Raw genomic sequence first — 11,197 nt, 5'->3', positions numbered from 1 at the left:
ATTTAATTTAGGAGAAGACTGACTTCATCTGACTGCTTTGGAATTTTACAGCTGAGCCAATTACTAGTTATTTGTAATAACAGAGCCTATTACTATTTTTTTCTAATAAATGTTATGTAGGCATTAACACCAACTGCTTTCTGTAATGGCTTTACAATTGAAATTGCCAGTAATTTGTTTTTACTTTATTGCAGAAAAATATTACCTTCCTTCCCTTACCCCAAACTGTATTATGATATTTAAAACTCAACTTTCTCTTATTAAATACTGGTTTCAGATATTTCATATGTTATCCTCCAAAAAAAATGAGTCCTCTCTAGATTTGGTATCCTCTCCACCATTCAAATGGTTTACCATATTGTACAGTAACTTTGAAGCATTCTGTTTAAACTAATTCCTTTGCATAAATTGCAATCCATGAATACTTCACCATGAGGAAAAGGGGGAGTGTAAAGATGGGCTGGGACTAGAATGAGTAATAGAAAGTTTTTCTAATGAACGTCTAAGCTCTTAGAAAAATATTTCTTAGAGCAGGGGTGTAAGGTTCAAACCTCTGAATGGTTTGTGAACTGAATCTAAAAAAAGTATGCACCAGGTTAATCAGACATTTCATTGAGATATTGACCTTTTACATTTAAAACAGTCTATAATTCTCAAGTCTAAATGAAGGGATCTGTTATGTCAAAACATGACTTTTCAGCAACTTAAAGCTTTTTTGTTTCTTCTCCTGCCAGAAAAGAAAATTCATCACATCAACAACAAAAGAAAAAAATTGCACAACTTTTTCTGCAAAATTATTAACAGATCAATATTTATTAAGAGGTATTTAAAAATTAATGAGCAGATGTGGTTGAGATGCTTCAGAAGACGACTCAGACAAGACACTTGAGCATTAACTAAGAACTTACTATCTAGCCTTTCTGTTGACAGTCTGGAAAGAACTGCCTGTGTACCTTAAACTTGGATATTTTTGTACTGGTTTGATAGTGTCTGCTACAATGCATGTGTAGTTCTTTCTCTAACCAAATAATTTATATAGTCAGTCACTTAAATACTATAAAATACCAGTTGATATCTTTACAGACTAAGTGTAATATTGCATGGGGAATTGCTTCAGCCAGAAAGAATTTCTCTTGAAGAGTGAACATTGCTAGAGGAATTTCTGATGCCTTTTTTTTTTTCTGCAAAAGTATATGGTGCTCAATTTAGCATAGGAATCAGCTCATCAAATCACTTAGTAAGGCAGGTGCTTATGTGCTGCTGAATAGAAGCTCTTGTCATTCTTTTCTTCCTTCATCCTCTTGTAGAGAAGCAGGAAGGAATCTCTTGGTTTCCCGGGAGTGTTGCAGCTGATGCCTATGCAACAAGCCTTGCTATTAGGGCGAACGCTCGTCGTGTTCTCTCACATGCGTAGAGGAATCGCAGCAATCTGACACGAAATGTTTAGAACATCCAGTGTATGGTATGCAATTATTTATTTTTACACTGCATTCCTACCATGAATTTCAGTCATGCTTCAATATTTCACTGATTCAAAGGTAATGTGTGTCTGAAAAGCTGAAAGCTATAAATTCTGTTAATTGACAATATAGCATCTAAATTGAGAAATACCTGGCATGAATAAAATGTAAAACAGGATGATTATGTGCGATTAAATAGTTGACTTTTATATTGTATATTAGTCATGCCATCATCCAATTAAAAGGATAATAGAAACAATAGTGATTTTTAATTTTTAAACCAGTGTGGGTTGCATTAAGGGGATTATGGAGCTTTATGAAGAAGTTTGCATAATGTAATGATCAAGAATAGAGCCTGAGTCAAAGCTGAGCTGCACATGGTAAATTAGGCAACTTTTGATTTCTCCTTGAGATAACTTCGGACTATATATTTTGTGTATGACATTTAATGGAAGTGTCTCCCAAGCTGTGAAGACGTTTGCAGAACAAGGTTGTAATTTGTGCTCTTTTTCAAGAATTCTTTTCAGGCCAGACCTTGGCTTTGGCATGTGAGTATTGAGGTCAGGATGGCTGGCTGTGGGTTATGTGCTTTACTAGACTGGACTTTACTCTCCCTTCAGCTGAGGTTGATTTAAATAATTGTGGATACTCTGTGCCAATAGCTGCCACTATATTTTATCCACTGGAGCCTGCTCTGTGCATTCTGTTGGTTATTACCATTAGTGAGCCTTGTTCTCCTAATTAACCTAATGATCCTCTTCATTTCATCTGATTAACTGCAACATGGGTAAAAATATAGTAATGTGGCCTCTGATACCATTAACAAAGGTTGAAGGAATTGAATGTAGCTGTTGCCTACATGATCAAAGAGCGTAGGACACAATCCAGTGAAACTTGAAGCACAGTGGGGAAGGTGTTGCATTTCCCCCCATCCCACTGAAAACCGGCAATGGCAAATCCAGTGTCTTCGACGTAGCTCTATTCTTCTCAAAGAACAAGGTATTTCAGATACTAGGTTGTTATTGCAGGGGAGCTGACATTTTTAGAGTATGGCTTTTTGGTCTTGCTTGTATGAAAGTTTCAGCCCTCACATCAATCTTGTCAAAGGCAAAATGTTTTATATGTTGCATAAAATAGCTGCACATCTGTTGGTTTTAATATTGTTTGCACATTCAGAACTCCTTTAAAAAATCCATTTTATGATCCAACATTTTATGGATCCTTATTGTTCTGTAATTCTTTAAAATTTGTTTGAATTGACTGACAGTTTTATTCTGAAATTTCCTGATCATCGTATTGTGTTACAGGGATCATGAGTGAAACTGATGGGCAAAAAATAGGTTTATACTGGTATGTTAATTACATAGGCTAAAAGATCCCAGTGCTCAGTCATATCACAAAGGAGAGAAACAAGTCTCTTCATTTTTAACAGGAAATCCCTTAATGCAACAAGATTTATAGCTTAACTGCTCTAAATTCTTCACTTGGAGTTTCAGTGGTTTAACATGAAGATGGTCACACTGGGGATACCTGGCTGTAGGAATGGCTGAATTAGTACTCTTGGAAGGGGATGATTTAAATGATTTCCTGAAGTTGCAAGGGAGACATTTGCAAAGCAGTCCTAATGATATGTAAAAGTAATTGAAATGTAAAGCTGGTTTTTCTCCGGATTTCCTATTGCATTTGACAGCCTCTTTCCTCCATTATTGTATGTGAATATAAGGAAGGAAAAAAAGAGAATGGGGTACCAGTCTGTGAATTTTGTCTGAAGCTGAGACTGCATATACAGTGTAGAAACGCTAGTGCTATAAAGAAGATACTAACTGCCTGAGCTTATATGTACAAACAGGTATAAAAATAGACTAATGCCACTTTTCCATGAAGCTCTGTTGGAAGGCAGGGTGTGTTTTGCAGAACCCTGGCTTGCAGAGCAGCGATACCACCTTCCCTGAACTTCCATGGGCTCATCAGTCATTGATTGCTGTAACTTGGAGATGGCAAAGGACAGGGACATGAAGATCAATGTCCTGTGTGGTTTGTTCACAGCTCAGACAGAGATCTTTTAAGTAGCCACAGTATTTTAAAGCATATAAGTGAACTGCTCGGTGTTATGGGGAAGAAATTGAACATGACTGAGTGTGGTCTGTTACAGCTATAGAAGGCAGGTGAGGAATGAACTGCAGTCTAAAAATAAAGCATTGTCTGAACATGGTAAAAGCCATGTTAGAAGAAGAAATTTGCAGAACAAACTGCACAAAGAGCTCAAGTCTGGCTGGAGCAGCTCTGGCAAGGCTCAGAGTTGCTGCAGTGAGTTGGCAACATGAGCTTGTCTGGAAAAATTGGGGAAAATCAAGCCGGTAAGGATATAATGAGGATGTAAATGGCTGTAGCCTTGGGGAGGAGGGAACTCTTGTTTGTCATGATCCTGCAGCAACACTTATAAGTTTGTCTCAGACTAGTGGCATAGTGGTTCGTTCACAGCTCGCTAAACCATATATATATATTTATTTTTTTGAGAGGATACAGCTCGCAATGAGAGAAAATGCTTACATTTGCTTTGTCCTGTGGGCTGTGCTCTGGGTCGCCCCCGGGGAAGGAGGGAAGGGAAGCTCTGGGGAAGGCGAGGGGAAGGCAGGCTACAGGGGCCGTGCTGTCAGGCAGGGAGTCTGCTGGGAGGAGGGACTGTGATCCCTGGGAGGGATTTGGTCGTCAGCTCAGGTCACAAAGCCAACCTAAAGCAACACCTGGAGGGAAGCTGTGCTGCAAAGCAAGACAGGAGGGACTTGTCATCCTTCCTGGCGCTGTTGGAGGAGGTTGTTTCTGAGCCTTTTATTTACTTTGTCTCCCTCAGCAGACCTGAGACTTCTTTATATTTAAGGGCTTATCTTCTACTTTATTATTTTTTGATTTTGTAATAAAATGTGGCTTTAGAGACTGGGAACTTTTTCCTGTCTTTTGGTCTGTCAGTTGAAAGGAAAGAAGGATGGGAAGAACAGTCCACTTCAAAGTTTTAGCTGAGCTATACCATCAGTCAGCCCTTGAAATGAACCTCTTTGATGCCGCAGTGGAAGCGAACCAGATATGTGAATTGGTATTCCAATATTCCTTATATTTGAAAATACATTCGTTTAAAGAGGCTGCTTTAGAACAACAGAGATTTTGGTTGCCAAAATGGCATTGCCTGGGAGTTTCTTTTCCCAGACACTGAACACGTTAGCTCCTTCTTGTGTGATGGACCTCCTGGAAAGTTTTTAATTACTGTTACAATTTGTGCACTTCTGAGTCTTAGCTAGCCATGGGCTGTAGTTTTAAGCTTTCCCTTTAATCTGGTTCCAGTCTGGCATCCCTTTGTAAGTGAAGAAGCGGCGACACCAGGGCTTCTAGACAATTCTGAGTAGCTGTTGACATGATTCACCTCATGCATAGAAAAACCCAGGGCACCAGGAATTTCTTCAAATCAGTGTCTTCAAAGTCATGCCAACATCTGTTGACTTCAAAGCAAATGGGAATTGACCACTCACACTCGCACATTCTCCTGAAATCTGTATGTCCAGTGTTTCCCACACTGCTCTTTTCTGTTCCCATAGCTGGTAGAACAGTGGTCACCCACAACACACTTCTTCATACTGTATATCCCACAGTAGGGCAGCAGGCGGTATGTGAGCTGTAGGGGAATTGAGCAGGGTAGGATCTTAGAAACAATCATGTTGGAGGCACAGCAAATGGCTGACTTCCCACAATGAAACATTTGGGTACTCCATTGCCATCTGTCTTTATTTTGCAAACCCACTCAATTGGCCAACACATTGAAAATATCACTGCAGCTTGTTTCTCAAAGAGAATCTTAAAAAAAAAATTAAGCCAGATAAAACTACCTACACATTTTTTCCTGTTCAAATTGTAAAAGATCTCTTTACATTCATGTTATCGTAAGGTTTTGTAAAACAGCTTTTTGTTGGATCAAAAACTATACTTCTGTGGGAAGTGTAGATGCATGGTACCTTTCATAAACGCTGTAATTTTATTAGGTGCTCAAATAAACTAATGAATTGGTTCAGTCAAGAAGGCTGAAAGGCAGTGACTCAAGACTGTGCCATATTTATCTGGGTATGGGTGGTCTAGCACTTGGAGGCAGGGGTACTAGTAGTGCTTGTGCTCAGCTATCTTGTTCCCTCCCTTGCCTAAGAGATGCAATAAATGCTAATGTCTACATTTACATTATCAAAATGGCTACGGCCCCGATTTGTGTGGGGTTTTTGTGGGGCAAATCCAGAACAGATGGCAATAGCAAGTTAAATGAATTACACGATAGAGCTGTTTGCCATTAATTTTTGCCTCACCGGACAACCTTTTGTCTTAGAGGGTATTTCTGAACAATTAACAAGGGCAAGGATGATAAAGGAATATGCTATTGGAGAATTTGTCATCCCTAAAATGAATTGATAGACAGGCCATCTAAAAAGGTCATTTACTCCAAAGTCAACGTCTTTCCCTTATTTTGTGCTTACAGCTTGACTGGCTGCTTTGCATCTCAATGCACTGATGTGTTTTAAAAAATGTTAACTGTTCTTTGTATCTTGTTCCTGATTCTTTTGCTGTAGTTGCTTTTGAATGAGAAAGGATTCACTGAAACAAGTGAAAGACTTTTGTGGCTGTGTAAATATCTCTGCTGATTAAGGTCGTAGAAAATTCTGGGTTCTCTGTTGCTCCAAGCTCTGTGTTGCATGTTGTCTCTCCTGGGCACTGTTCCTACTCCAACTTCCTAATAAGCCATGCTCTGACCCTCATGCTTCTGATTTTGTTTTTTTAACTTCATTTGACATTTTTGAGAGGAAGTACTCTAGGGAAAGCTGGATGAGGATATAGAGGAGAAACTGGTTTGGGGAGTTTCCTGGAAATCACATCACCTAATCACTAGGTTTCATGGTCTTTTGTTCTCCTATGTCAGTCCAAAATCTTAGCATTAAAGCAATTGTTTTCTTCACAGGAGTGCTGGCAGCTCTCTGTAAACGAGTCTGTGATTATTCTCATGTTCCTTCCAGCCACCTCCCATTAGTTCAGTTACACTTACTATACACTCAGATTTAATGCTTTAGAATGTAAATTAAGTTACATCTATTAATAGTGAATTTAATTTTCTTCATGCTCTACTACAGTGTACGAAGTGGGCATGTCCAGCAGCCCTTCTCAGGCAACACCTTCTCCAATACCAGTATAGGGCCCATTTTAAACTCCATGTTGTCTCGTCTTCTAGCGCTTCAGGTGAATTTGTCTAAGTTACGTGGGTGATGAACCTAACTTTATATTTCTAAGAAGGAGAGGAAGATAACTGGTAGCAACCTTACAAAAATTCACTATTCCATGCTTCATGATGATACTGTGTTAAGATCTAATGCTCTTAAACCTTCTAGGAATGAGGTGAAATGCTGAGTGAATCCCCTGAAAAGCAAGGTAATCCTCCCATTTGAGCGGTGGCTGGGAGCCATGTCTATATCTTTAGAATTTGCAAGGTACTGGACACCTAAATCTATCACTCCAACAGCTTTAAATCCTGCCTTTCTTGAGTCTCAGTGGAATATCATTAGGAAAGGGGGCAAACAGTCAATCATGGAAGGGAATAAACTTTGGAAAGTTGGAAATCTTCAAAAATTATCACTTCTAAAACAACAGTGAGCTTTAAAACTTTTTGCAGTTTGGTTTGTTACTACAGCTTAAATAGGAAGAAAGCAGAAGTGTCTCCACATGGCAGTTTTCCTGTACCACACTAATGAGCAACAGCTTTATGAAGAGTATAGAACTGCAGGCGCTGCTTGCCAGAGATATGTGCTAGTGATAACCTGTAGGTAGTCCCATGGCTATGAAGCACCATGCATGCTTTTGTAGGCCTGATTCTAGCTAGGAGGAGTAGTATGTTTTCCACATCTGCTCAGTAAATTCTGAGCTTGGCTGTTGTGAACAACAAATCCAGTTCTGTTGTTTCAGACTCACACGTGGCTGTCTTGTAATGCAGGACATATCCCAGAGGCTAAAAACAAGTAGACTATTAAATAAAATAATATAAAGGCAAAAAAAAACCCAAACCCCAATGCCCCAAAAAACCACACTACACTGAAACCCCAAATCATAGACCTGGTGCAGACTCTAACACTGTTCAAATATGCAGTGAAAGCTTATTTTGTACATATCTCACTTTTAGACAGCTAGGGAAATTAGTGCCCTAGCCTGAGGCCTCTGTGTTAATGACCCCTAGCTATGCAGTGATGAAAGGTTTTGTACATCAACTTGTTCCCCACCACTGAAATTCTTTGTGGAGCTACATCCTTTTGTGCTGGGTTCTTTAATACTTAAATTTATAAATGTTTCAAACTTGGGCATTCTGCTTTTTCATTCCTCCCTCTTTGCATTTAATTGTGATCATATCAGACTAGGTGTTTACTGGGGAGACAGTCTGTTTTTCAGGGTGATGTTTATGGAGTGAGTCTAAAGTGGTCTGGCTACTGTGCTCTGAAGATTAGGCTCCTCCCCATAGATACAGAATTATAAAGCAGGCTTAAAAGAAGGATGATATCTTGATTTTTTTTCCAGCTGCCTATGATTCAGTGAATGTCTTCCTCATCCCCCTGCTTTGCATCCATCATAGAGCAATAGGAAATGCCTGCTGCCTCTGACCAATATTTCTGGGAACGTGCGAACTTTAGAGTAAAGAGCCTTGCTTTTTCAGCACAAATCCCTCGTGTCGACGCAAGGGTCTGGCTTCAGAATTGCTGTTCCGCTTTCTTCTCTGGCTGCTTCTATCCTTTCAATTTTATGGCATTACCTTAACAATCCCAGGCCAGGTCCAAGAGCAGCGGGATTGCTGAGTTTGCAAAGAATGCTAATCAAAATTAGGTGTCCAAAGGCACCTATGCTGTGTGTGATTGAAGAAGGCAAGCATGCCTTATGGGTCTCTGCCAGTGTCTTGGTGTTTGCTTGAAGAAATTATTTTTGTGTAGATAATTTAGCATCTTGGGCTCAAATCTTGTGGACTTTTATGGAAAAAGATGCTTCAGACCTTTTGGATCTGTGTCCGTTTATTGGTGTGATCATTGACACAATAAAACACATTTACAAGCAAGCTTGAATATAGGCCAGAGGAAACTGAATCTAAACATGAGAAAATTTATAGATCTTAAGGCCAAGAAAGACCATTCAGACTGGCTAGTCTGACCTTCTGTAATTTCATATTTATTTTGACCTCATCTTATTTTCCCAGTAAGAATGACAGCTTTCTCTGTCCTTTTCATCAGCTGTAGGATCGCTATTAACCTCTTTAACTGCTATTATGTGTAAGTTACTGGACTGTTTTGCTGTAGGTTAGAGTCCTGTGGAAGGCTCTGTGTAACCCTGGGATATGCTGGCATCTCTCATTGTAACCGAGCAGAGTTCTAGCTGCAGAAGGTATCTGGTGAAGGGATGTCAGGGCATTTCTAATCAATCTGTACTAAATGAGCCTGTTGGTTTAAATGAATTATGGCACAAGTAGTGGTACAAGTCTTGCAGGTGGGAAGTCATCTTCTATTTAATTTACAATCCTTAACCATGTTGTGAAGATAGATTTAATTCCAAACCAGAATATCATTGTTCTTAACACCTTTTTAATTGCAATTGTTCCTGTTGGAGTAGGAAGTGGTGATTTTAAATATAAAGTGCTCTGCTTATTGCATATGAACACAGCTCCATTTTTAGGAGTATTTGTGGGATGCTTTCTAAAGCACTGTAGGAACATTAATTCATTTCTGGTTATCAAAGTTGTGCTTTTGAACACCATTTCCTTTGTCTGATCAACCTGCAGGTGTACTTGCTTAATTTGTGGGGGAGCGTAAGAGTGAGAGGATGGCACTTACGTTTCTTCAGTGGAATTGCTGATCACCTGCCTTGTTTGTTAGGATTCTGGCCAAGTGAACAATATTGACACTAGGGCATATTTTTAACTGCTTTAGTAGCTTATTTACACTTAGTTTGCTTGCATGAGAATCTCATGATACTATTCAGACTCCTCAGTCCTAGAAAATACAATATATTGATTTACTGACTGAAATTAGAGACTCAAAACCATGCTTTAATAAGGCCAGTTGTTTTTGCATGTTACCTAAATGACGATAGGCAAAAACAATCAGCAGATATTCACTGTTAATAGCACTGCCATTCATAGAGGTAGCATTAATAGATGTAATTGGAATAGAGCTCATGTTGTCAAGAATTTCATATTCATTTAGGAGTGATTGCAGAATTAAAGCAAAATGCTGCAGAACTACAGAATTTTAACGTATCTGTGTTCGAGCTACAATAGCATATTTTCATAGAGGAAACATAAGTGACGTGACTGAATTGATTGCTCTTTGGTTTAATTTTTTTGTGTAGAATAACGAGTGGAACAAGAGATGGGTGGTGGGAGTTATATCTGAATAATTGTGTAATTATTGCAATATTGTGGTTTGGGACTGTAAATGAGAGCTAGTCAATGGCTGGACAAAACAACGTCTAATGCTGTCCTGTCCACATACTCCAGAAGGACATGTATTTGCTCCTGTAGCTTTGTCTGCTCCTATGTCACCTTTGCCCTGAGCTGCTCCTATTTTGATATTCCATCTTTTCTTCATCTACAGAGAATCAAATCATACTGTTCTTTAAATCTGTGTCTTCTCGGCAGCTTTAAAATTAATATATCTTTATGATGGATGGGTGAATTTTGTACCTCAGTTGTTTCAGGCTGCTGGCAGACTCAAGTAATAATCAGTTTATATTTTGGCAAGAATATGTTGTTGCTAGATATTCCATGAAACTTATAATAAATCATAGTTTCTGGAGAACAAGCTACCAGCAACTTCAGCCCACTTCAGCTGCTGACCTCTATATCTCTTACTGCTTGGTCTATTGACTCTTGAACAGCAGAAGAGCCTCGCGGCAGCATCCTTGAGGAAACGTTTGTGTTAGGGTGTGTCTTGTGCATTGCTTCCTGCTCCAGCTCTCAGGAGTTTAGGCTGTTGATTAAATTTTAAACAAATAAATAACTGTCACTTTAATCACACCTGCATTCAGGGATCTTTGAAGAGATGGGTTTGACATTTTTCATGCCCCAAAGTTTTAATTAAAACATATATGAAAACAAATAAAGATTTGGGGATGACATTTTGCATGAGGTTTTACCTGAGCTCTGTAATTCCTGATGAGCAGGATTAGAAGGCAGACTTTATGAAGCTGCAGTGTGGGGTGTGGATTAAATGTTATACTATTTTATGGCTCTAAGACACCTGTAAGAATAAGTCATAGCAGAAACTAAGAGAATAATTAATATCAGCCAGAACTCAGGACAGTACAGGTGACAGGTATTGCTAAAATATTTTGAATGGATTTAATTTTCAAAGCTAATGTTACACACCCCAGTGCTCTGCACAATCAATACCATAAATTAATATGCAAAACTGCCAGAAAAATGACAGATTAATCTATGACAGTTGTGAGCGGATGGTGGTGTTGGAGCCTGAAAGAAGTGTGAGCTTTTCTGGCAGTTCTGTGTGGACATCTCTGCCGTATTTTTAGAGTAATTCTACTCCTAGGGTAAGTACTATGTAATTTGTGACATCATGGCTTTCAGTTAAGCTCCATCAACATTAAGGTCGTATTTGATGAAAATGAAGGTTTTTAGTGTTGTCCATAGATGTCATATAAAGCAAATCTACCAAAATGTGATCAGAAGA

This window comes from Phalacrocorax aristotelis, chromosome 16 (assembly GCF_949628215.1).
Source record: "Phalacrocorax aristotelis chromosome 16, bGulAri2.1, whole genome shotgun sequence".
NCBI classification, from domain to species: Eukaryota; Metazoa; Chordata; class Aves; order Suliformes; family Phalacrocoracidae; genus Phalacrocorax; species Phalacrocorax aristotelis.
This window is presented reverse-complemented; position numbering follows the sequence as displayed.